The following is a 24,615-nucleotide window of genomic DNA, read 5'->3' on the forward strand; positions in this document are numbered from 1 at the left end:
TTTTTACATGTGAATGAGAATCTTTTAAGAACTGTCACCCAAACTTTTATAAATACAAGTTTCTGATTTAGCTGATGTAATCAACTACCCAAATGTTACTTTTATTATGGGGAAAATAAAAATCTATACACCTGAGTAAGCTCTTCTGAAAGTACAACATAATTTTCTAAATCCCTGGGAGGCAAAGAGTAGATAGTTGGCTCCTCCTTACCTTTCCCCAGAACAAAGCATTGCACTGAAATTATCAGGCTCTCTATTAAAAATTAATAACTCTTACTATTTTGAGATACATCCCAATACCTAATTTATTGAGAGTTTTTAGCATGAAGGGCTGTTGAATTTTGTCAAAGGCCTTTTCTGCATCTATTGAGATAATCATGTGGTTTTTGTCTTTGGTTCTGTTTATATGCTGGATTACGTTTATTGATTTGCATATGTTGAACCAGCCTTGCATCCCAGGGATAAAGCCCACTTGATCACGGTGGATAAGCTTTTTGATGTGCTGCTGGATTCAGTTTGCCAGTATTTTATTGAAAAAATGCTCATCATCACTGGCCATCAGAGAAATGCAAATCAAAACCACAATGAGATACCATCTCACACCAGTTAGAATGGCCATCATTAAAAAGTCAGGGAACAACAGGTGCTGGAGAGCATGTGGAGAAATAGGAACACTTTTACGCTGTGGGTGGGACTGTCAACTAGTTCAACTATTATGGAGGACAGTGTGGTGATTCCTCAGGGATCTAGAACTAGAAATACCATTTGACCCAGCCAACCCCGTTACTGGGTATATACCCAAAGGATTATAAATCATGCTGCTATAAAGACACATGAACACATATGTTTATTGTGGCACTATCCACAATAGCAAAGACGTGGAACCAACCCAAATGTCCAACAATGATAGACTGAATTAAGAAAATGTGGCACATATACACCATGGAATACTATGCAGCCATAAAAAAGGATGAGTTCATGTCCTTTGTAGGGACATGGATGAAGCTGGAAACCATCATTCTCAGCAAACTATCGCAAGGACAAAAAACCAAACACCACATGTTCTCACTCATATGTGGGAACTGAACAATGAGAACACTTGGACACAGGAAGGGGAACATCACATACTGGGGCCTGTTGTGGGGTGGAGGGAGGGGGGAGGGATAGCATTAGGAGATATACCTAATGTAAATGACGAGTTAATGGGTGCAGTATACTAACATGGCACATGGATACATATGTAACAAACCTACACCTTGTGAACATGTACCCTAGAACTTAAAGTATAATAAAAAATTATATATATAATAAAAAAAGAAAATAAAAAAAGAAAGAAAAAATGAAAGGATTGGCATGAGTAAACAAAAAGTAGACTAAGTCTTACCAGAGAAATATTCTAGCCCCTATTGAACATAGAATTTTATTGATTTAAGGTAATTAGCTACCATCGCATTTTCCTACACTCTGGAAGAAGATGTCATTAACTAGAGCATCTATATTTTAATACATAATGTTGTATTCAGTAAAACCATTATTACATGTGACATAAAAGAATAAGGCCAAAATATTTGTATAAACAAATAAAGAACAAAATGGTATAATTAATTAAAAGATGGAGAATTTTATGAGATTGTTAAGGTCTGTAAAATGGTGACATTCTAAAATTTAAAAATATAATATTTGATGTTAAGAATTATTATATGGACTTAATGAAACATTAGCAACAGCAGAATACACAATTAGTAAACTGGAAAATAAACAAATAGAATGTATTTAAAGAGTATATCCACACTTAAATACATGGAAAAAAATGACAAACATATAAACAAATTAAAGATAGATGGGACATCGTGAAAAGGTCTAACATAATTTCAGTTGAGGTGCTAGGAGGGCAACGGAATGAAAGCAGGGATAAAATAGAGTAAAAAAAAAAAAAAGAAAGGCTGAAAAGATTCAAAACATTGATTCAAGACCTTAGATTACATATTCAAAAAGTTTTGCAACCCTCAAGCAAAATAAATACCAAGAAAGCAACACCTAGAAATATGATAGTAAGACTACTAAGAATCAAGGATATATTGGACATTGGTTTTGGAAAATAATTTATGACTAAGTCCTCAAAAGCATTTGCAACAAAAACAAAAATTGACAGGTGGGACACAATCTACACAATGGGCTAATATCCAGAATCTTGAACATGAACAGACGCTTCTCAAAAGAAAACATATGGCAGGCATGGTGGCTTCTACCTATAATCCCAGCAATTTGGGAAGCTGAGGCAGGAGGATCCTTTGACCTCAGGAGTTTGAGATCAACATGGCAACATAGGGAAACCCCATCTCTATAAAGAAAATTTTAAAATTAGCCAGGTGTGGTGGTGCACTCTAGTGTCAGCTACTTAGGAGGCTAAGGTGGGAGGATTGCTTGACCCAGGAGATGGAGGCTGTGGTGAGCCATGATCACACTAAAGCACTCCAGCCTGGTTGAAAGAGAGAGACCCTGTCTCAAAACAAAAAACAAAGAAACAAAAAACAGTGCTCAACGTCACTAATCACTAATCATTAGATAAATGCAAATCAAAACAACGAGATATCATCTCACACTAACCAGAATGGCTATTATTATTTCTTTAAGTTCTGGGATACATGTGCAGAATGTGCAGGTTTGTTACATAGGTACACATGTACCATGGTTGTTTGCTGCATCTATCAACCTATCATCTAGGTTTTAAGCCCCACGTCTGTTAAGTAAGTACTTGTCTTAATGCTCTCCCTCCTCTTTCCTCCCACCCCCCAAACAGGCCCCAGTGTGTGATGTTTGCCTCCCTGTGCCCAGGTGTTCTCATTGTTCAACTCCCACTTATAAGTGAGAATATGTGGTGTATGGTTTTCTGTTCCTGTGTTAGTTTGCTGAGGATGATGGCTTCCAGCATTTCCATGTCCCTGCAGTGTATGAATTCATTCCTTTTTACGTCTGCTTAGTATTCCATGTTGTGTATGTGCCACATTTGCTTTATCCAGTCTATCATTGATGGGCATTTGGGTTGGCTCCAAGTCTTTGCTATTGTAAATAGTGTTGCAATAAACATACCATGTGCATGTGTCTTTATAGTAGAATGATTTGTAATCCTTTGTGTATATACCCATTAATAGGATTGCTGGGTCAAATGGTATTTCTGGTTCTAGCTCCTTGAGGAATTGCCACACTGCCATCCACAATGTTTGAACTAATTTACACTGCCACCAACAGTGTAAAAGCATTCCTATTTCTCCACAGCCTCGCCAGCATTTGTTGTTTCCTGACTTTTTAAAGAGCTTCCTTCTACTTTATTGTATACTATCCTTAATATATGGTTTCCAGCTCACAGTACAAGATAGAAACCTTAAAATTGCTGTTCTCCTTCCAAAAAAAATAGATTCCCTAGAAAAGGGACAGCTGTGAGCCATTAGCAGTCAACACTTTTTTTAAAAAAATTTATTATTATTATACTTTAAGTTTTAGGGTACATGTGCACAACGTGCAGGTTTGTTACATATGTATCCATGTGCCATGTTGGTGTGCTGTACCCATTAACTCGTCATTTAGCATTAGGTATATCTCCTAATGCTATCCCTCCCCTCTCCCCCCACTCCACAACAGTCTCCGGAGTGTGATGTTCCCCTTCCTGTGTCCATGTGTTCTCATTGTTCAATTCCCACATATAAGTGAGAACATGCAGTGTTTGGATTTTTGTCCTTGTGATAGTTTGCTGAGAATGATGGTTTCCAGTTTCATCCATGTCCCTACAAAGGACATGAATTCATCATTTTTAATGGCCGTATTGTATTCTATGGTGTATATGTGCCACAATTTCTTAATCCAGTCTATCATTGTTGGACATTTGGGTTAGTTCCAAGTCTTTGCTATTGTGAATAGTGCCGCAATAAACATACGTGTCCATGTGTCTTTATAGCAGCATGATTTATAATCCTTTGGGTATATACCCAGTAATGGGATGGCTGGGTCAAATGGTATTTCTAGTTCTAGATCCCTGAGGAATTGCCATACTGAGTTCCACAATGGTTGAACTAGTTTATAGTCCCACCAACAGTGTAAAAGTGTTCCTATTTCTCCACATCCTCTCCAGCACCTGTTGTTTCCTGACTTTTTAATGATGGCCATTCTAACTGGTGTGAGATGGTATCTCATTGTGGTTTTGATTTGCATTTCTCTGATGGCCAGTGATGATGAGCATTTTTTCATGTGTTTTTTGGCTGCATAAATGTCTTCTTTTGAGAAGTGTCTGTTCATATCCTTTGCCCACTTTTTGATGGGGTTGTTTTTTTCTTGTAAATTTGTTCGAGTTCATTGTAGATTCTGGATATTAGCCCTTTGTCAGATGAGTAGGTTGCAAGAATTTTCTCCCATTCTGTAGGTTGCCTGTTCACTCTGATGGTAGTTTCTTTTGCTGTGCAGAAGCTCTTTAGTTTAATTAGATCCCATTTGTCAATTTTGGCTTTTGTTGCCATTGCTTTTGGTGTTTTAGACATGAAGTCCTTCCCCATGCCTATGTCCTGAATGGTATTGCCTAGGTTTTCTTCTAGGGTTTTTATGGTTTTAGGTCTAATATTTAAGTCTTTAATCCATCTTGAATTAATTTTTGTATAAAGTGTAAGGAAGAGATCCAGTTTCAGCTTTCTACATATGGCTAGCCAGTTTTCCCAGCACCATTTATTAAATAGGGAATCCTTTCCCCATTTCTTGTTTTTGTCAGGTTTGTCAAAGGTCAGATAGTTGTAGATATGCAGCATTATTTCTGAGGGCTCTGTTCTGTTCCATTGATCTATGTCTCTGTTTTGGTACCAGTACCATGCTGTTTTGGTTACTGTAGCCTTGTAGTATAGTTTGAAGTCAGGTAGCGTGATGCCTCCAGCTTTGTTCTTTTGGCTTAGGATAGACTTGTCAATGCAGGGTCTTTTTTGGTTCCATATGAACTTTAAAGTAGTTTTTTCCAATTCTGTGAAGAAAGTCATTGGTAGCTTGATGGGGATGGCATTGAATCCATAAATTACCTTGGGCAGTATGGCCATTTTCATGATATTGATTCTTCCTGCCCATGAGCATGGAATGTTCTTCCATATGTTTGTATCCTCTTTTACTTCATTGAGCAGTGGTTTGTAGTTCTCCTTGAAGTGGTCCTTCACATCCCTTGTAAGTTGGATTCCTTCACATCCCTTGTAAGTTGAAGCAATTGTGAATGGGAGTTCACTCATGATTTGTCTCTGTCTGTTATTGGTGTATAAGAATGCTTGTGATTTTTGTATCCTGAGACTTTGCTGAAGTTGCTTATCAGCTTAAGGAGATTTTGGGCTGAGATGATGGGGTTTTCTGGATATAAAATCATGTCATCTGCAAACAGAGACAAATTGACGTCTTCTTTTCCTAACTGAATGCCCTTTATTTCCTTCTCCTGCCTGATTGCCCTGGCCAGAACTTCCAACACTATGTTGAATAGGAGTGGTGAGAGAGGGCATCCCTGTCTTGTGCCAGTTTTCAAAGGGAATGCTTCCAGTTTTTGTCCATTCAGTATGATATTGGCTGTGGGTTTGTCATAGATAGCTGTTATTATTTTGAGATACATCCCATCAATACCTAATTTATTGAGAGTTTTTAGCATGAAGGGTTGTTGAATTTTGTCAAAGGCCTTTTCTGCATCTATTGAGATAATCATGTGGTTTTTGTCTTTGGTTCTGTTTATATGCTGGATTACGTTTATTGATTTTTGTGTGTTGAATCAGCCTTGCATCCCAGGGATGAATCCCACTTGATCATGGCGGATAAGCTTTTTGATGTGTTGCTGGATTTGGTTTGAGAGTATTTTATTGAAGATTTTTTCATCAATGTTCATCAAGGATATTGGTCTAAAATTCCCATTTTTTGTTATGTCTCTGCCAGGCTTTCGTATCAGGATGATGCTGGCCTCACAAAATGAGTTAGGGAGGACTCCCTCTTTTTGTATTGATTGGAATAGTTTCAGGAGGAATGGTAACAGCTCCTCCTTGTACCTCTGGTAGAATTCAGCTGTGAATCCATCTGGTCCTGGACTTTTTTTGGTCGGTAAGCAATTAATTACTGCCTCAATTTCAGAGCCTGTTATTGGTCTATTCAGAGATTCAATTTCTTCCTGGTTTAGTCTTGGGAGGGTTTATGTGTCGAGGAATTTATCCATTTCTTCTAGATTTTCTAGTTTATTTGAGTAGAGGTGTTTATAGTATTCTCTGATGGTAGTTTGTATTTCTGTGGGATCAGTGGTGATATCCCCTTTGTCATTTTTTATTGCGTCTATTTGATTCTTCTACCTTTTCTTCTTTATTAGTCTTGCTAGTGGTCTATCAATTTTGTTGATCTTTTCAAATAACCAGCTCCTGGATTCATTGATTTTTTGAAGGGTTTTTGTGTCTCTATTTCCTTCAGTTCTGCTCTGATCTTAGTTATTTCTTGCCTTCTGCTAGCTTTTGAATGTGTTTGCTCTTGCTTCTCTAGTTCTTTTAATTATGATGTTAGGGTGTCAATTTTGGATCTTTCCTGCTTTCTCTTGTGGGCATTTAGTGCTATAAATTTCCCTCTACACACTGCTTTGAATGTGTCCCAGAGATTCTGGTATGTTGTGTCTTTGTTCTCATTGGTTTCAAAGAACATCTTTATTTCTGCCTTCATTTCGTTATGTACCCAGTAGTCATTCAGGAGCAGGTTGTTCAGTTTCCATATAGTTGAGTGGTTTTGAGTGAGTTTCTTAATCCTGAGTTCTAGTTTGATTGCACTGTGGTCTGAGAGATAGTTTGTTATAATTTCTGTTATTTTACATTTGCTGAGGAGTGCTTTAGTTCCAACTATGTGGTCAATTTTGGAATAGGTGTGGTGTGGTGCTGAAAAGAATGTATATTCTGTTGATTTGGGGTGGAGAGTTCTATAGATGTCTATTAGGTCCACTTGGTGCAGAGCTGAGTTCAATTCCTTGATATCATTGTTAACTTTCTGTTTGGTTGATCTGTCTAATGTTGACAGTGGGGTGTTAAAGTCTCCCATTATTATTGTGTGGGAGTCTAAGTCTCTTTGTAGGTCACTAAGGACTTGCTTTATGAATCTGGGTGCTCCTGTATTGGGTGCATATATATTTAGGATAGTTAGTTCTTCTTGTTGAATTGATCTCTTTACCATTATGTAATGGCCTTCTTTGTCTCTTTTGATCTTTGTTGGTTTAAAGTCTGTTTTATCTGAGACTAGGATTGAAACACCTGCCTTTTTTTGTTTTCCATTTGCTTGGTAGATCTTCCTCCATCCCTTTATTTTGAGCCTATGTGTGTCTCTGCACGTGAGATGGGTTTCCTGAATACAGCACACTGATGGGTCTTGACTCTTTATCCAACTTCCCAGTCTGTGTCTTTTAATTGGAGCATTTAGCCCATTTACATTTAAGGTTAGTATTGTTATGTGTGAATTTGATCCTGTCATTATGATGTTAGCTGGTTATTTTGCTCGTTAGTTGATGCAGTTTCTTCCCAGCCTTGATGGTCTTTACGATTTGGCATGTTTTTGCAGTGGCTGTTACCGGTTGTTCCTTTCCATGTTTAGTGCTTCCTTCAGGAGCTCTTTTAGGGCAGGCCAAATAATTGCCATTCTAACTGGAGTGAGATGTTATCTAATTGTAATTTTGATTTTTGCATTTCTTTAATGACCAGTGATGATGAGCTTTTATTCATACGTTTGTTGGCTGCATAAATGTCTTCTTTTGAGAGGTGTCTGTTCATATCCTTTGCCCATTTTTTGATGTTTTTTTCTTTTTTTTCTTGTAAATTCGTTTAGTTTCCTTATAGATTCTGGCTATTAGACCTTTGTCAGATGGGTAGCTTGCAGAAATTTTCTCCCATTCTGTAGGTTGCCTGTTCACTCTGATGATAGTCTATTTTGCTGTGCAGAAGCTCTTTAGTTTAGATCCCATTTGTCTATTTTGGCTTTTGCTGCCATTGTTTTTGGTGTTTTAGTCATGAAGTATTTGCCCATGCCTATGTCCTTAATGGTATTGCCTACATTTTCTTCTAGGGTTTTTGTGGTTTTAGGTCTTACATTTAAGTGTTTAATCCATCTTGAGTTAATTTTTCTACAAAGTGCAAGGAAGTGATCCAGTCTCTGATTTCTGCATATGGCCAGAGAATGGCTATTATTAAACAGTCAAAAAACAACAGATGTTGACAAGGTTACAGAGAAGAAGGAATACTTTATACACTGCTGGTAGGAATGTAAATTAGTTTAGCTGCTGTGAAAAGCAGTTTGAAGATTTCTCAAAGAACTTAGAACAGAACTACCATTCAACCCAGCAATCCCAATATTGTGTATATACCCAAAGGAAAATAAATTGTTCTACCAAACAGACACATGTAATCATATCTTCATCACAGCACTAATCAAAATACCAAAGGGATATCAACCAATATACCCATCAACTGTGGACTCAAAATAATGTGGTACATATTCACAATGGAATAATATACAGCCAGAAAAATGAATAAAATCATGTTCTCTGTAGCAACATAGATGCAGCTGGAGACTATTATCCTAAGTAAACTAATAGAGAAGCCATTAAATGTACATGGACACCACAAAGATGGATATAAGACACCGGGGACTGCTTGAAGGGGAAGGATATGAGGATGGTGTGTGTTGGAAAGCTACCCATCAGATACTATGCTCACTACCTTGGTGATGGGATCATTCACACATCAAGGCTCAGTGACACACAATTTACCCATGTAACAAATCTGTAAAAGTATCACCTGGGCCAGGCGTGGTGGCTCACGCCTGTAGTCCCAACACTTTGGGAGGCCGAGGTGGATGGATTACCTGAGGTAAAGAGTTTGCGACCAGCCTGGCCAACATGGTAAAACCCAGTTTCTACTAAAAATACAAAAATTAGCTGGGCATGGTGGAGGGCGCCTATAATCCCAGCTACTCGGGAGGCTGAGGCAGGCAAATCAATTGAACCCTTGAGGCAGAGGTTGCAGTGAGCCAAGATCGAGCCATTGCACTCGAACCTGGGCAACAAGAGTGAAACTCCATCTCAAAAAAAAAAAAAAAGTATCATCTGAACCTAAAATAAAATTAGAAAAAAGAGACAGAAAATCTTAAAAGCAGCCAGGAAACATTGTACATTAATTTCAGAGGAGTAATTTTAAGTCACCAGAAATTTGTTCTATACAAATTATGGCCCTAATGACAATGAAATGGTATTCTTTAAATGATAAAAGGAAATAAATACCTATCTAGAATTCTATGCCCAAGGAAATATTCTTAAAATTGAAGCTACAATAATAAACTGTTTCAGACAAAAATCTAACAGCATTCGCTACAAGATAACCTGAAATTAAATAAATCAAAAGGAAGTTAAGACTGAAGAAAAATGATCCCAAATGGAAACGAACAGAAGTGCAGGAAGACATGAGAAAGAAATAAAAAGAGAATATATAAATGAATAGTGAGAAAGTAAGTAAAGGTAAAAAATAATAGTAGTACATTTGTGGCTTTAAAACTATTTGGAACAAGGACTCAAAATAAGAGAAGGAGAAAATGGAGTATATTCTCTTTTTATCAAAATTAATAAAAATAATAATGTATATTAAGGGACAATGAGTAAAAATTCAATGGTTTAATATCTAAAATAACTTTAAAAATAATAATGTATACATAGCAAGTTAGTAAAATAAAATAACAATTCTATAAATTATTTGAAAAATCTGAATATAGGTCAGACAAGAAATGAATAGAAGTATAAAGTAAGTGAACCTAACACAGAAACAGTAGAATTTAGTTACAATATTAATTTTAAAGAAAACAGTCAATGATAAGATTAAACATGCCCTAGAAATCCCAGTTTTCTCTTCTTTTACAGGTTGAAAAGATCTGAGCAGGTGATGTCTTTTTAAATCTGCATGAATTATCAGAAGACAAAACAAAAATAGTTTCCTAAATTACTAGCTAGATCATTTACCTTTATATTTATGCTTACATTTATTTTTCTTCTCAAAATAATTAGCGTATTTAAATAACTCTGAAATCATAAATTCATTTCAGTTAAACTCTTTTCTAAAACAATTATGGAGAATTTATGTACTGCCCAAATTCTTTTTATTAAGAAGGCAATATAATAACATTCTGGTTTCTGAAGTTGTAGAATCCATCTTGGAAGCATTTGAAAACTAAAATGTTTCTCCAGAAAGTGTATCCGAATGTTACCTAAAATACTGAGATTATTTTAGATTACGGCTTCTCAATCAGTATGTTATTACCATTTCAGGCTCAATAATTCTTTATTTTGGGGGCCTCTCCTGTGCATTATGAGATGTTTAGCAGGATCCCTGGCCTCCACTCACTAAATGTTAATAGCATCCTCCTAGTCATAACAAGCAAACTATGTCTCTAGACATTGTCAAAATTTCCCTTGAGGGAAAAATCACCTCTTGTTGAAAACAGTTGCCCCAGATGATCTATAATCATTTACTACAACGCTGAAGATAACTATCATCTTTAGTTCCAGGGTTGACTGACTTAATTCATGTTATGCTAATTCTCCAAAAACAGTAGACATCTTCATTAAAATAGCATATAAATTATAAGGCATCCCTGAACAATTTTTACAAAAATAACTTATTTTGAGAAGGTGTTGCTTTGAGGTTGAAAGAATAAGAGCATCAAATTTTTAAACTATATGTAGAAAATATTCTTCATTTGAAAAAGGAATAGAACTAAAACATATTTCTACAGAAATTCTTGGAACTTTTCTACTTTTGTGTAAAGATCAGCTAATATGAAATTTGACCTTTATTTGGAAGAAATCTGTCACAGGTTGTCATTGATTACATGAAAAATTATAAACATTCTGTACTAAACAGGAACATTATCAGCATTTACAGTGACTGCACATCTGCCTAGTGAGATTCCATTCATACTTAATATCACCCTGATGCCTGATTTGGAAACAAACTTACACTTTCTCTAAAAGCAAGAACAAAGAATTTGGACTATAAAAACAGGTTCCTGGAATCTTATCACATTTTTATTTGTTTCACTGGTAATTTTACTTCAAACATAATCTTGTTCATTAGCATGCGTATTTCTTATGTACGTTTTTCATACATTAATTTTCAAATGGATATTGACTAATTATTAGAAGACGGGTGTTGTGATCGGTGGATGTAAACTGAATAAAATTAAAATGTCTGACATTTAATGGAAGACATAGGCAAGTACATAAATTGTCACATCTGATAAAGCATCTAAAAGCATAAACAAATTATTTTTCAGGATTAATTCTATCTTTAATATAAGTGTTCTAATGATTTGTTTCTCAAAAAAATGAGTTATAATAAGGATTGAAAATTTAAAGAGCTTTGAACAGTTGGTAGAGTATATCACTTTCTTCAAAGTAGGTGTGTGTATACCTGAGAGTAAATGAAAACTTTTTAAAAGGATAAGAAACTTTCAAGAAAGAAAGAATTTAAAAGATATTCAGGTCTTAAGTAAAGTCATTGTATAATTAAAAGGTACACATTGATAATTTCTGTTATGCCTTGTCTAGAATACCTACGAGTGAGAGAAGCAGGATGAGGCAGAGGAAGAATTTGAACTGCAATGCACCTGCAACACAGACCTTAGCTGATGGCACTTCAGAGATATCCCAAATTGGGACAAGAAGATTGGGTCTTTGAACCTCTGTGAGGACCAGTTTTGGGAAGTGGGCTGGCCCTAAGAGAAGTTTTAACTATGACAGAAGCCTTTCAATGAGGGAGTTCCTTCAGAGTCTCACCTGTGAGCTGCCTTCCAGGATTGAATGTGAATCTAGGGCAAAGCTACAGCATCCACTGCGTACCACCCCTTGACTAGTTAGAATCCATGTGCTTTGCATTATATGCTTACTCTATTTGGGAACATACTCTCCAAGACTCTAGCTGGTATTGTTTCTGTACAACTTATAAGAGGAAGTTTAATGGGGAAAAAATAAGTTCATATAGCCGCAGCTAATTTCACAGCTGCAACTATTTTTTTAAATTATTGTTTGCCTCCTCTGATACATATTTTAAATTTGTTTCATTGTTGCCTAGAATCCTGGCTGATTTGGGTAGCTTACCTATCAAGGTGACCTAGATTTGCATACCTGAGAGGTTTGAGCCCTTTGATTTTTAATGTCCTTCTAAGATCGTTGATGTACTTGCTCACGTACCATCAAAATTGGGCAGAGCAAGTCAACTAGATGCTCCAGGGGATTAATTTGGCAAACACTGTCTTCTCTGCCTCTATTGTATCAGACCAACCCTACCTATTCCTGATTACCAACAACAATTATTCTTGGCAGCATGCCTCATTTTATTGGCTTTGAGGATCTATGATCTATGCACAACGAACCCCAAAGGGCCATGTGGCAGCCATAGGTTAAGTTTAGTCAGCCTTCCGCAAATATTCAACCTCTGAGAATCACAAGATCTAGAACTGCAGTTTTAGGGTCAGGATGCTCAAATTATTTAGGGAAGTAACTGAAGTGAGGCTACTACTAAGGGCTATTGTTAGGGGAACAACTTGGTTCCAGACATATGTAGTCTATCTAATCAGGGATACAGCACCATATAAAAGTCATGTCTCTCTCATAACTCCATCTGCTTGCCTCTTTACCAGACCTCATTGTACCAAAGTGTTTAATCTTTCTTCTCCCAAGTCCTGATCAATCAGCAAAGCCATTCACTATTTCCCATGAAATAGTCTCATAATAATCACCTCCTCCACCTCTCGAAGTCTGAGAAAATACATCTGCCAGTTCAATCCTTTCCACAGTAACCCTTCTCATTTTGCATCAGCATTGTTGAAAATTTAATAATTGTAGTCCAACAGCAAGCCAATGGGATGTGGTACTCTACCTTTCACCTGGGATGGGGCCCTCGTTTCCTGCTTGCCTGTAGGTGATTTAGCTGTAAGGTATCATTTTAGGTTTGCTTTCTAGAAACCAGACTGCTACCAACTTCCAAAAATCACACATGGTATATTTAGGAATGCTCTCAGGAACAGTACCAGTAAGACATTAGGATAGAAGACTGACAAAAGGGAGAAGCTGAACTGTGATGTAGTTCGAGACTTCAGGTAGTCCCATGAGGGGTCCTTCAGAGATGCTTCTAATTTAGAAATTAACCCAGCTGGGCTTGGTGGCTCATGCCTGTAATCCCAGCACTTTGGGAGGCCAAGGCAGGTGGATCACCTGAGGTCGGGAGTTTGAGACCAGCCTGACCAACATGGAGAAACCTCGTCTCTACTAAAAATACAAAAAATTAGCCGGGGTGGTCATGCATGTCTGTAACCCCAGCTACTCGGAAGGCTGCAGCAGGAGAATCACTTGAACCTGGGAGGCGGGGGTTGCGGTGAGCCAAGATCACACCATTGCACTCCAGCCTGGGGAACAAGAGCAAAACTCTGTCAAAAAAAAAAAAAAAAAGAAAGAAAGAAAAAGAAATTAAGGAATTATTCATGTTATTCCATTGCTCAAGTTTGAAAAGCCAATGACTTAAGATAGCAAACATTACCATATGTATTAGTTACCTAAGGCTGCCATAACAAATTGCCACAGACTTCATGGCTTAAAACAACAGAAACATATTCTCTTAGAATCTGTTTCATCATTTTCTCCCAGCTTCTGAAGGCTCCTGACAATTCTTGACATTCCTTGGCTTACACACTTGATAACTTCAATCTCTGCCTCCATCTTCATATGTCTTTCTTCTCTCTGTGTCTGTCTTTTCCTTTTCTGTCACTTATAAAAACAGTGGCCATTGGATTCCAGGCACATCCTAACTCAGGATATCTGATCTCAAGACCCTAACCTTAATGCCATCTGTAAAGACTCTTCTTACTTCAAATAATGTCATTTGTCGAGGTTCTGCCTGAACACACATTTTGAAGTCCAGCCACTATTTAATCTGCTACACTCTAGAAGAGTGGTTCTCTGATTTCAGAGTGCATGAGAATCCCCTGGTGTGTTCATTAAAAATGTAAAACTCCACACACAGACATTCTGTACCTGAATTCTAAATTCTTAATGCATGTGGCCCTTCAAAAACATTTTATAAAACACTGTTATTGAAAACATGGACAACTTTACTAGCATAAGACAATTACTTTTGTATCCGATGATGGAGTTACTGGAATGGTTTATGTTTTGATATGTTACTGGCTGAGGATAACACTTAAAGAGTGTCATGTTTTTCTACTACAACACACATAAAGACTGAAGCTACTACTGCAGGATATGCTGCTGTAACAATCAAGGCATTGGAAACTATACTTCTTGTAGTGAACAGCACTGTTTTTATTTTATTTGAAAGCCAGTTTTAGATGGAAAAAGCATGATTGGAAAATTGATGACAAGGAAATTTGGGGAAGAGGTATGTGGATGGACCTCACTGAGTGGTCAAAAACTGTGAAGATATTTGTATCTCATGTGAGTGCTCACCAACGAGTGACCTCAGCCGAGGAGGATTTTAATAATGAAGTGGATAGGATAACCCATTTGGTGGACACCACTCAGACTCTTTCCCCACCCACCCCTGTCATCACTCAATGGGCCCATGAACAAAGTGGGCATAGTGGCAGGAATGGAGGTTATGCATGGGCTCATCACTACGGACTTTCACTTACCAAGGCTGACCTGGCTACAGCCACTGCTGAGTGCCCAATTTGCCAGCAGCAGAGACCAACACTGAGCCCTCAATATGGCACCATTCCTTGGGGTGATCAGCCAGCTACCTTGTGGCAGGTTGATTATATCGAATCTCCTCCATCATGGAAAGGTCAGAGGTCTATCCTCACTAGAATAGTACTTACTCCAGATATGGGTTTGCCTATCCTGCACGCAATGCTTCTGCCAAGACTACCATCCGTGGACTCATGGAATTCCTTATCCACCGTCATGGTATTCCACACAGCATTGCCTCTGACCAAGGCATTCACTTTATGGCTAAAGCAGTGGGCTCATCACATTCCCCATCATCCTGAAGCAGCTGGATTGAGAGAACTGTGAAATGGCCTTTCGAAGTCACAATTACAATGCCAGCTAGGTGACAGTACTTTGCATGGTTGGGGAAAAGTTCCCCGAAGGCTGTGTATGCTCTGAATCAGCATCCAATATATTGTACTGTTACAGTGTTGGGCGGGCTGATTGACCTGGACTATCAAGAATAAATTAGTCTACTACTCCACAATTGAGGTAAGAAAGAGTATACATGGAATACACGAGATTCATTAGGGTATCTCTTAGCATTACCATGCCCTGTGACTAAGGTCAATGGGAAACTACAGCAGCACAATCCAGGCAGGACTACAAATGTCCCAGACCCTTCAGGAATGAAGGTTAGGGTCACTCCACCAGGAACAAACCACGAACTACTGAGGTGCTTGTTGAAGGCAAAGGGAATACAAAAGGGTAGTAGAAGAAGGTAGTCATCAGTACCAGCTACGAAGACCACATGACCAGCTGCAGAAACCAGGACTGCAATTGCCATGAGTGTTTCCTTCTTTTGTTAAAAACATATTTCCTTTATCATGTGACATAAGACTTATTTTTATTTTTTTCAGATGGAGTTTCACTCTTGTTGCCCAAGCTGGAGTGCAATGGCATGATCTTGGCTCACCACAACCTCTGCCTCCCTGGTTCAAACAATTCTCCTGCCTCAGCCTCCCGAATAGCTGGGATTACAGGCATGTACCACCACGCCTGGCTAATTTTGTAATTTTAGTACAGATGGGGTTTCTCCGTGTTGGTCAGACTGGTCTCGAACTGCCAACCTTAGGTGATCTGCCTGCCTCGGCCTGCCAAAGTGCTGGGATTACAGGCGTTAGCCACTGCACCTGGCCAACATAAGATTTACTGACTTCATATCAGTATTTAAGTGTGTTAATTTTATGTAATAGCATCTCAGGAGATGTTTAGGGGTTCAAGTTCACAAGAGGTGAACTTGAGGTGGTTAATACTGAGTGTCAACTTGATTGAACTGAAGGATACAAAATATTTATCTTGCATATGTCTCTGAGGGTGTTGCTAAAGGAGATTGGCATTTGGGTCAGTGGGCTGGGGAAGGCACTCCCACCCTTAATCTGGACCGGCACTATCTAATCAGCTTCCAGCGAATATAAAGCCGACAGAAAACCGCGAAAAGGCAAGACTGGCCTGGCTAACCAGCCCACATCTTTCTTCCATGCTGGATGCTTCCTGCTCTTGATCATCGGACTCCAAGCTTTGGAATTTGGACTGGCTTCAGTTTTGGAATTAGGACTGGCTTCCTTGCTCCTCAGCCTGCAGATGGCCTATTGTAGGATCTTGTGATCATGTGAGTTAATACTTAATAAATTCCCCATTATATGTGTAATATATATGATTTATATATTATATATGTATAATATATATATTCCATTATTTCTGTCCCCCTAGGGAACCCTGACTGATACACTCATCCTGTAACTTAGAATGTCTAACCTCCCGGGAATGCAGCCCAGTTAGGTCTCAACCTTATTTTTCCCAGCCCCTGTACAAGATGGAGTCTCTCTAGTTTAAACACCTCTGACAGATAATTATCTATCTAGACAATTGATATATAATTATCTATCTAGATAATTGAAATATAATTATCTATCCATATATAGATATAAATATCTATATAATTATCTATTTCCCTTTCTCTCTCTCTCTCTCTCTCTCTTCTCTCTCTGTCTCTCTCTCTATATATATATGTATGTATATATATATATATATAAAATTACATACAGAGAAGATAGGTGAAGAGCTGAAGGTATTCAGTGCTGACTTTAGTATAAAATAAGTTTAAATTATAAAAACTTATTTTATACTAAAGTCAGCACTGAATACCTTCAGCTCTTCACCTATCTTCTCTGTATGTAATTTTATACATTAGGAGATATACCTAATGCTAAATGACGAGTTAATGGGTGCAGGAAATCAACATGGCACATGGATACATATGTAACAAACCTGCACATTGTGCACATGTACCCTAAAACCTAAAGTATAATAAAAAAAATAAATTATATATACCTCTATGAGTCTCAATTATTCAAATGTTCAAATGGTACACTTGTACCATTTGAGGTGTAAATGTTGGTTTGGGGTTGAAGAATTAATTGCCTACATGACAAGCTTAAAGAGGACTATATTTTTGTACTTTTGAATTTTCTAGTTCATGTATATGTTGTTTACTGAAATGAAATTAAGCAACTTATTCAAGTACTGAACTTTGAAGACAAAAGATTTGCTATTCAGACCTAGATTGTTTTACTTTACAATTAGAATAACATTGTGAATAACATCGAATTCCTCTGAGTTTCTTTCCATAGCCGTAAAATAGATAAAATAATCCTGGTAATATTATAACTCTTCTGAAGATAAATCAATATTTTCTAAATAATACTTTGAATGTAAGTGAAACCATCTTGATTTACTGAAGAAAAAAATCCACAAGAAGTGGGTGAAGTTACAGGAGAGGAACCATTAGCTTAGGGAATCCAAATCTTGTCTAATGTTCAATAATCCTGCCTGATCTTTGCCCCCTGCAGACATTAACATTATTATACTGAGCATAAAGAAAACTTGTTCTTTGAATGGAAAGGACTTGTTGTCTCTTTCTCCAGGGCTTTTTTTGCCATACAAATATCCTTGAAAAGACAGTCTGTAGCAAAGCTATTAAGTGCCTCTGCTCCCAAGTATGCAAAAATTGAAGATGCATCCTACAGTTGTGGATATATGTCAATCTATGACACTCATGGTCAGCAGGGAAGTAAGCAAAAAAGTAAAACAGTGAATAATATCAGCATGCAGTCACCAGTGAACACTTCTATCACCTAAATCAATGAAATTTTGAATCTGAATGAAACTTATGTTCCTTCCTAGGCTAATAATTTCCTGAAATTTATAAGTCATCACCACTTGGAAAGTCAGACAAAAAGGGCAGATAATTTTAGAGAAATAATAAAACTTGGCATATATTGCAGAGTGTCAATTTTCATCTGTGAGAACTTGGCAATTCAATTTATTGAAAAATAGTTTTAATATGTCATTTAATGTTGTGTTAACATAAAAAAATTAAATTTTGGGCCAGGCACGGTGGCTCATGCCTGTAATCCCAGCACTTTGGGGGGCTGAGGTCAAGAGATCGAGACCAACCTGGCTAATATAGTGAAACCCCATCTCTACTAAAAATACAAAAAAAAAAAATTAGCTGGGCATGCTGGCGGGTGCCTGTAGTCCCAGCTACTTGGGAAGCTGAGGCAGGAGGATGGCGTGAACCTGGGAGGCAGAGTTTGCAGTGAGCCGAGATCTCACCACTGCACTCCGGCCTGGGCAACAGAGCGAGACTCCATATCCAAAAAAAAAAAAAAATTAAATTTATTTTTAAGTGGTAGACACTAAATCAAACACATAATTTTTGTTCCATTTAAATTAGCTGGATTTTAGAAAACAAATATATATAAACCATTTATATAGATATATATTTAAATTTATATTTGAATGTATTAAACCATGTATATTACCGTATGTATATATGATATACCATATGTATACATATACCATATTTATATACACATGCTTTAATAAGTTCAAACAATACAAAGAACAACCAATTTCCTAGTTCACCTAAGAAGAGGCAAACACTCTGGTCATTTCTGGGATAATTTAAGAAAAGATAACATATTATACATTGCTTTCCACATTTATTACCTAAAATTTTGAATATTATATTACTTGCTGAAATTTTGAATATTACTTGCTGAGAATTTTGATCTTTCACCAGAAGAAAATGTTTCTTATAAAAAGTTCAATGAAATTTATACTTTCTCATAGTTATTTTTATTTTAACTTGAAAAGCCATTGCATCACAGAGTCAACATTTAGTATGCTGTAAATATCTTCATCAGGAAGTTGGTAGTTCTGGTAGAGTGCTAAGAATAATGAATGAGAACTTCAGAGACATAAGTTTGGACATTTATAAGAATATGACAACAAAAACCTGGCTAAGCTAAGAAATAAAAATTCTAATGATTTAATTATTGCAAAGACCATACCATAAACTGTAAGACTGTAAAGCTATATTAATACTCTTAAGCTAAAGGCAACTAACCTTTACATTCAAATCAGTGGGACATTTTCACTCAAATGCAGAACACCTCAGTGAAAATATGTTTGTATGTGTGTATACCTAAATATTTTAGTGTATATATATGGTTATCATGTAATATGTATAATACATTAGATCGATATATAGAGAGAAACAGAAAGATATTGGTGATTGTTGCATACAATTATGAGTGCAATTACTGACACTCAATTCCACACTTAAAATGAATAAAATGGCAAATTCTGTGTTGCATATACATTACAGTAAAAATTAGATAAATCTAACAAATCATTAGAAATTCTAGCATAAATTTTAGTGAGAAGGTTATAACATTATATAAAATGAATTTCAAAAGTTAAATAAGTACAATCAGTGCATTGTATTTATGCTATTCCCTATTTTTATGATTTAAATTTATGTACCTTTATTGCAATTATAAAGAAATTCTCCTGCTTACAACAAGGCCTCTATTGATGAGTCATAAAAGTAGCAGATGGACTCTAAGGTGACTGAGGAAAAGAAAGATCACCTGGTAGCCATCAAGTAGACCATCAAGTGGCAAAACTCTTTATTTGAGTAATTCATAAGTAATTAGATGTCCCTGTTATCTAAAGCTGGTGTATTAGTCTGTTTTCATACTGCTATAAATAGCTGCCCGAGACTGCATAATTTATAAAGGAAAGAGGTTTAACTGACTCACAGTTCAGCACGCCTGGGGAGGCCTCAGGAAACTTACAATCATGGCAGAAAATGAAGGGGAAGCAAGGCACCTTCTTCATAAGGTGGAAGGAGAGGAGAGGTGCCAAGTGAAGGGGGATGAACCCCTTATAAAACCACCAGATCTCACGAAAACTCACTCACTATCATGAGAACAGCATGGGGAAACCACCCCAATGATACAATTAGCTCTACCTGGTCTTTCCCTTGACAGGTGGGGATTATAATTCAGGATGATCAGGAATTCGAGACCAGCCTGGCCAACATGGCAAAACCCCCTCTCTACTAAAAATACAAAAAGTAGCTAGGTGTGGTGGCCTGCACCTGTAGTCCCAGCTTCTTGGGAGGCTGAAGCATGAGAATTGCTTGAGCCTGGGAGGTGGGGGTTACAGTGAGCTGAGATCATGCTACTGTACTTTAGACTAGGTAACAGAGCAAGAATCAGTCACAAAAGGAAAAAAAAAAAAGCGAATCAAGATGAGATTTGTGTGGTATATTAGCCCATTTTCATGCTACTGATAAAGACATACCCAATACTGGGTAGTTTATCAAGAAAAAGAGGTTTAATGGACTCATAGTTCCATGTGGCTGGCAATGCCTTACAATCATGGTAGAAGATGAAAGGCACATCTTACACGGCAGCAGACAAGATAGAATCAGAATCAGTGAAAGGGGAAACCCCTTATAAAATCATCAGACCTCATGAGACTTATTCACTACCATGAGAACAGTATGTGGGAAACTGCCCCCATGATTGAATTATCTCCCACCATAACCTCCCACAACACATTGGAATAATGGGAGCTACAATTCAAGATGAGATATGGGTGGGGACACAGCCAAACTATATCAGGTGGGGACACAAAGCTTAAATGTATCAGCCTGCATCTAGTACCAGACTTCTTTCTCCAAAATTTATAAGTAACTAGAATTTCTATAAATTTCTGGAATACATGTATGTCAAAGCTCATTGTGTCACCCTTGCTGACCTCAAGGCATCAAAATGTTTACAAACGTAATCATTTATTATGACCTGCATGCTAGCATGGTCCAAATTACTCTTAAACTCCCATTTTAAAGTCCATAAATACCACTAAGGAAAATCCACCACAGAGTGCTCAGTCCTCCTTGCTGAAGTGCCCCTCTGAACTCTGACGCAGCATTCTTTCTAACAAAGCTTTTATTTTTTTCAAACCTGTACTGCTGTCAGTAAAATATTTTACCACCCACAAGCCAACCACTCTCTACTGCTGGGGCTCTGACACCTCACCCTACAGTGACCACCTATGATTCTGTTTTCTACTTTTCACACCCTTCTGTAATTCCCTTTAGTTGAGTGTAAGCAGGACTTATGACTGCAACTAATGAATAGAATATGGCGAAGATGAGATGTCACTCTTATTATTATATTACACAAGACTCCGTCCTGCTATCCCACTTTCTTTTGAGACTCTCCATGCTGACTAAATGAAGTGGCAATGTTGGAGAAGCCTACGTGACAGGCAACAGAAGGCAGCCTCTGGGAGAGTCTAGACAGTGTGGAAAAGAAGTGGTGTAAGAGCTGAGGTTTCCTATAAAAGTTGAGGAAGGCCTCCAGCTTATAGCCAGAAAAAGCTGGGTTGAACAGTCCTACAATGCAAGAATATTAATTCTGCTAGCAACTTAGATGAGCTTGGTAGTAATTCTTCCCCAGCTGGGCCTTCAGATGAGAATACAGCCTAGCCAACCCCTTGATTACAGCATTGTAAGATCCTTAGCAGAAGACTCAGCTGACTGTGCTCAGACTCCTGACTTACAGAAATTGTGAGATAATAAATGTGTGTTGTTTAAGCTACTAAATTTCTGGTAATTTGCTACACAGTAGTAGAAGACAAACACATTAATGTAAAGGATTAATGGTATTTATTAGATGTATTCTATTTGTCATCATTAGAATTAAAGTACTAATATGACAAACCTGCTATATTTAATAAACTCTAACAGAAAATGTAGCTTGATTAACACATACACACAAACACCCACATGAAACATTTATTTAGTAGTATTTTTAGATTTATCATAAACCTCATTTTCTACCTAAAAAATCTGAAACATATGCCATTAAAAACACTGAGTTTATGAATCAAGTATGTAAAGCATGCCAGTATACACAGGATCCTAAAATCATCAAGAGTTTGTAGCTAGTATCAAATGTTAAGTTCTGCAAAGAAGTAGTAATGTAATTACAGAGTACTATGTGCTTGCCACTGACAGATACAGCTTTACTTTTTCATCTCACTATTCGTTTATTCTGTATTAAGTGGAGCTAGTTCTTCCATTGGCCATAGATTAAACACATGAATAAGGCCATACATTTTTGTTCCACACCATACAATATCTATAGTTAGTTTATGTAGCAAAATAAAAGACTCAACAGTACATTTAAAATACCCAATCTTTCTGTAATAAGGTCAAAGCTTTTGTTGGTATTCATATTCCTTCCTTCTTCTTCAGCTTGGGTTTACAGCACACAAGATGCCTATACTAAGGTGAGAGTGTTTCTATATTTTTAGTTATCAGCCGTAAAACTTCACTTCTCTTCTATCTTGTCTTCATAGATACAAAATTGCAAGCTATAACAATTAGGAAAGTTATAACTTGAGATGTCCTCACAAACTCTTGTTCCTTTAGATTACAGCCAAATTTTTCTCGTTAGCTTTTGTGTGTGTGTGTTTCCTGGAGTTTAGAAGTCTCTCACCGCCTTTTTTTTTTTGACAAAATCCATGCTCCATTAGATGGTAAAAGTATTGCCTACCCTCCTCCTTGATACATGTTTGTAGGTAGTACCCTTCACACAGAGTATCTGTTTCAGTTTCATTGCCCTTCCAACCTTGGTACTTCATGTTTGAATCTTAGGAAAACCTCACACTTTCTTTGGCCTAAGAAGCTTGAGAATTTTTTGCTATCAAACACAGCCATCTCTTCTTAACTCTCTAGGTTTTCCAGACAAAATTCAGACATGAGCTTATTAAATTTGCCCCTCCTGCTTCATTTGCAAAGGAATCCTATTAAGTCCTACAAGGAGTCGCATTCTCAGCTCCACATTCCTGGCATGGGGTGAATGATAAATAAGATAATTGCTCCATAAAGGGTTATCAGTAGAAACTACCCTTGTCAGGTAATAAATACAAATAAGTTTTCTTTCAAGCAATTACTGTAAAATCCCTTCTGAAATATGTAAGTTTTCTATAACCTTAATTTGGATGATAAAGTTTATTATTTGTATATATAATTTTTGGATAAATACTATTTACAGGTCTTTCAAGGGGATTTTAACTCATTTTATAACTTTATATCTCTGATGAATTTGCTAAAATAGATAGAACATGAGTCCACTTAAATAATTTAGCATTTGATGCTTAAATTTATTCTAAAAATTTAGATCCATAGTTTAGCATCTGATCCTTAAATTTATTCTAAAAAATTCAAATTTAAATGTACATTTATCATCTATTATGTCGAAGCACAGAGAAGATGCAACACAGAAAGAGACTGACATAGTTGGTGGCCTCCAAGAAATTATTCATAGATTAGATTAGTGAACCACATGTCCACTGTGATCATCCTGTTCTCCTTCTACACATAATTGTTCCTCATTCTAAACAATGCCGTTTTCCATATATAATGAAGTACATATAAATATTTTCTCTTTATTCTTTTTCGGATGGACATATTTCTTAGTTAAATTCTAAAACCCTGAAGAGAAGAATTATATATTTAATTATTTATATTCATCTAACACATTAACAATATCATTGTGTGTTGCTCAGAAAGGTCATATATTATTTGAGATGAAATAGATATTTTCAGCAATTTAACTAATATGTATACTGGTACAAATGCTCCCTTCTTCCTACATTTGGATTCTAATTTTATAACATGAAATATGTGGAATATCATTTTCTCAGCAGCATTCAATACTGTAATTTTGCTTTAAGAGTGTTTTTTGTTGTTTATTCTTATCTTCTTTATACTTTCTTCAGTCTAAAATTCGATAAATAATAACCAGGAATTAAAGGCAAATACATAGATTATAAATGTCTTTCTACTCTAAAATGCATTTGTTAATTAATTCAGGTGAAATTTGGTTAACCCCTACCGGAAATCAAGATGTATTAATAAGTTTAATTTGTCATTTAATTTTTAAAAGGAAGGTTTTATCTGGAGGTGGTGGTTTCCTACAAGGAACGGCCTGTGAGGATGTTAGGACTTCTCAAGAAAATGATGGAAGACTAGTGAAAAGTAAGTGGTTTGCTAGAGAGAAAGTACTATATCATCCTGAAGTCACATCATTAGGATAAATGCTTAATTAAAAAAAAAAAAGTTAAAGAACATTTGCTCGGTCTCTCTCTCTCTCGCACACCCATACTCAGTGATATTTAAAGCAATAACTTTAAAACCAAGGAAGAAAAGGAGCAAATAAGAGGAAATGCTAAAAAAAAAAAAAGTGCAGTTATACTGTTTATTAAGGTGATATTTCTCAGAAACAGAGCCTGTAACATACCTCATTGCATACACGCAATCCTGAAATTGTTGGCCATGATAAAAAATAAACAAAACAAAAAAATTACATGTACTTAGCTCTTAATTTTCCCTGAGCTATTCTTCTGCTCTCATCTCATATCTACTATTACAATCTTAAGTTGGGAGCAACTAGGCAATGTTT

The sequence above is a fragment of the Symphalangus syndactylus genome, chromosome 10, assembly GCF_028878055.3.
Source record: "Symphalangus syndactylus isolate Jambi chromosome 10, NHGRI_mSymSyn1-v2.1_pri, whole genome shotgun sequence".
Taxonomy (NCBI): Eukaryota; Metazoa; Chordata; class Mammalia; order Primates; family Hylobatidae; genus Symphalangus; species Symphalangus syndactylus.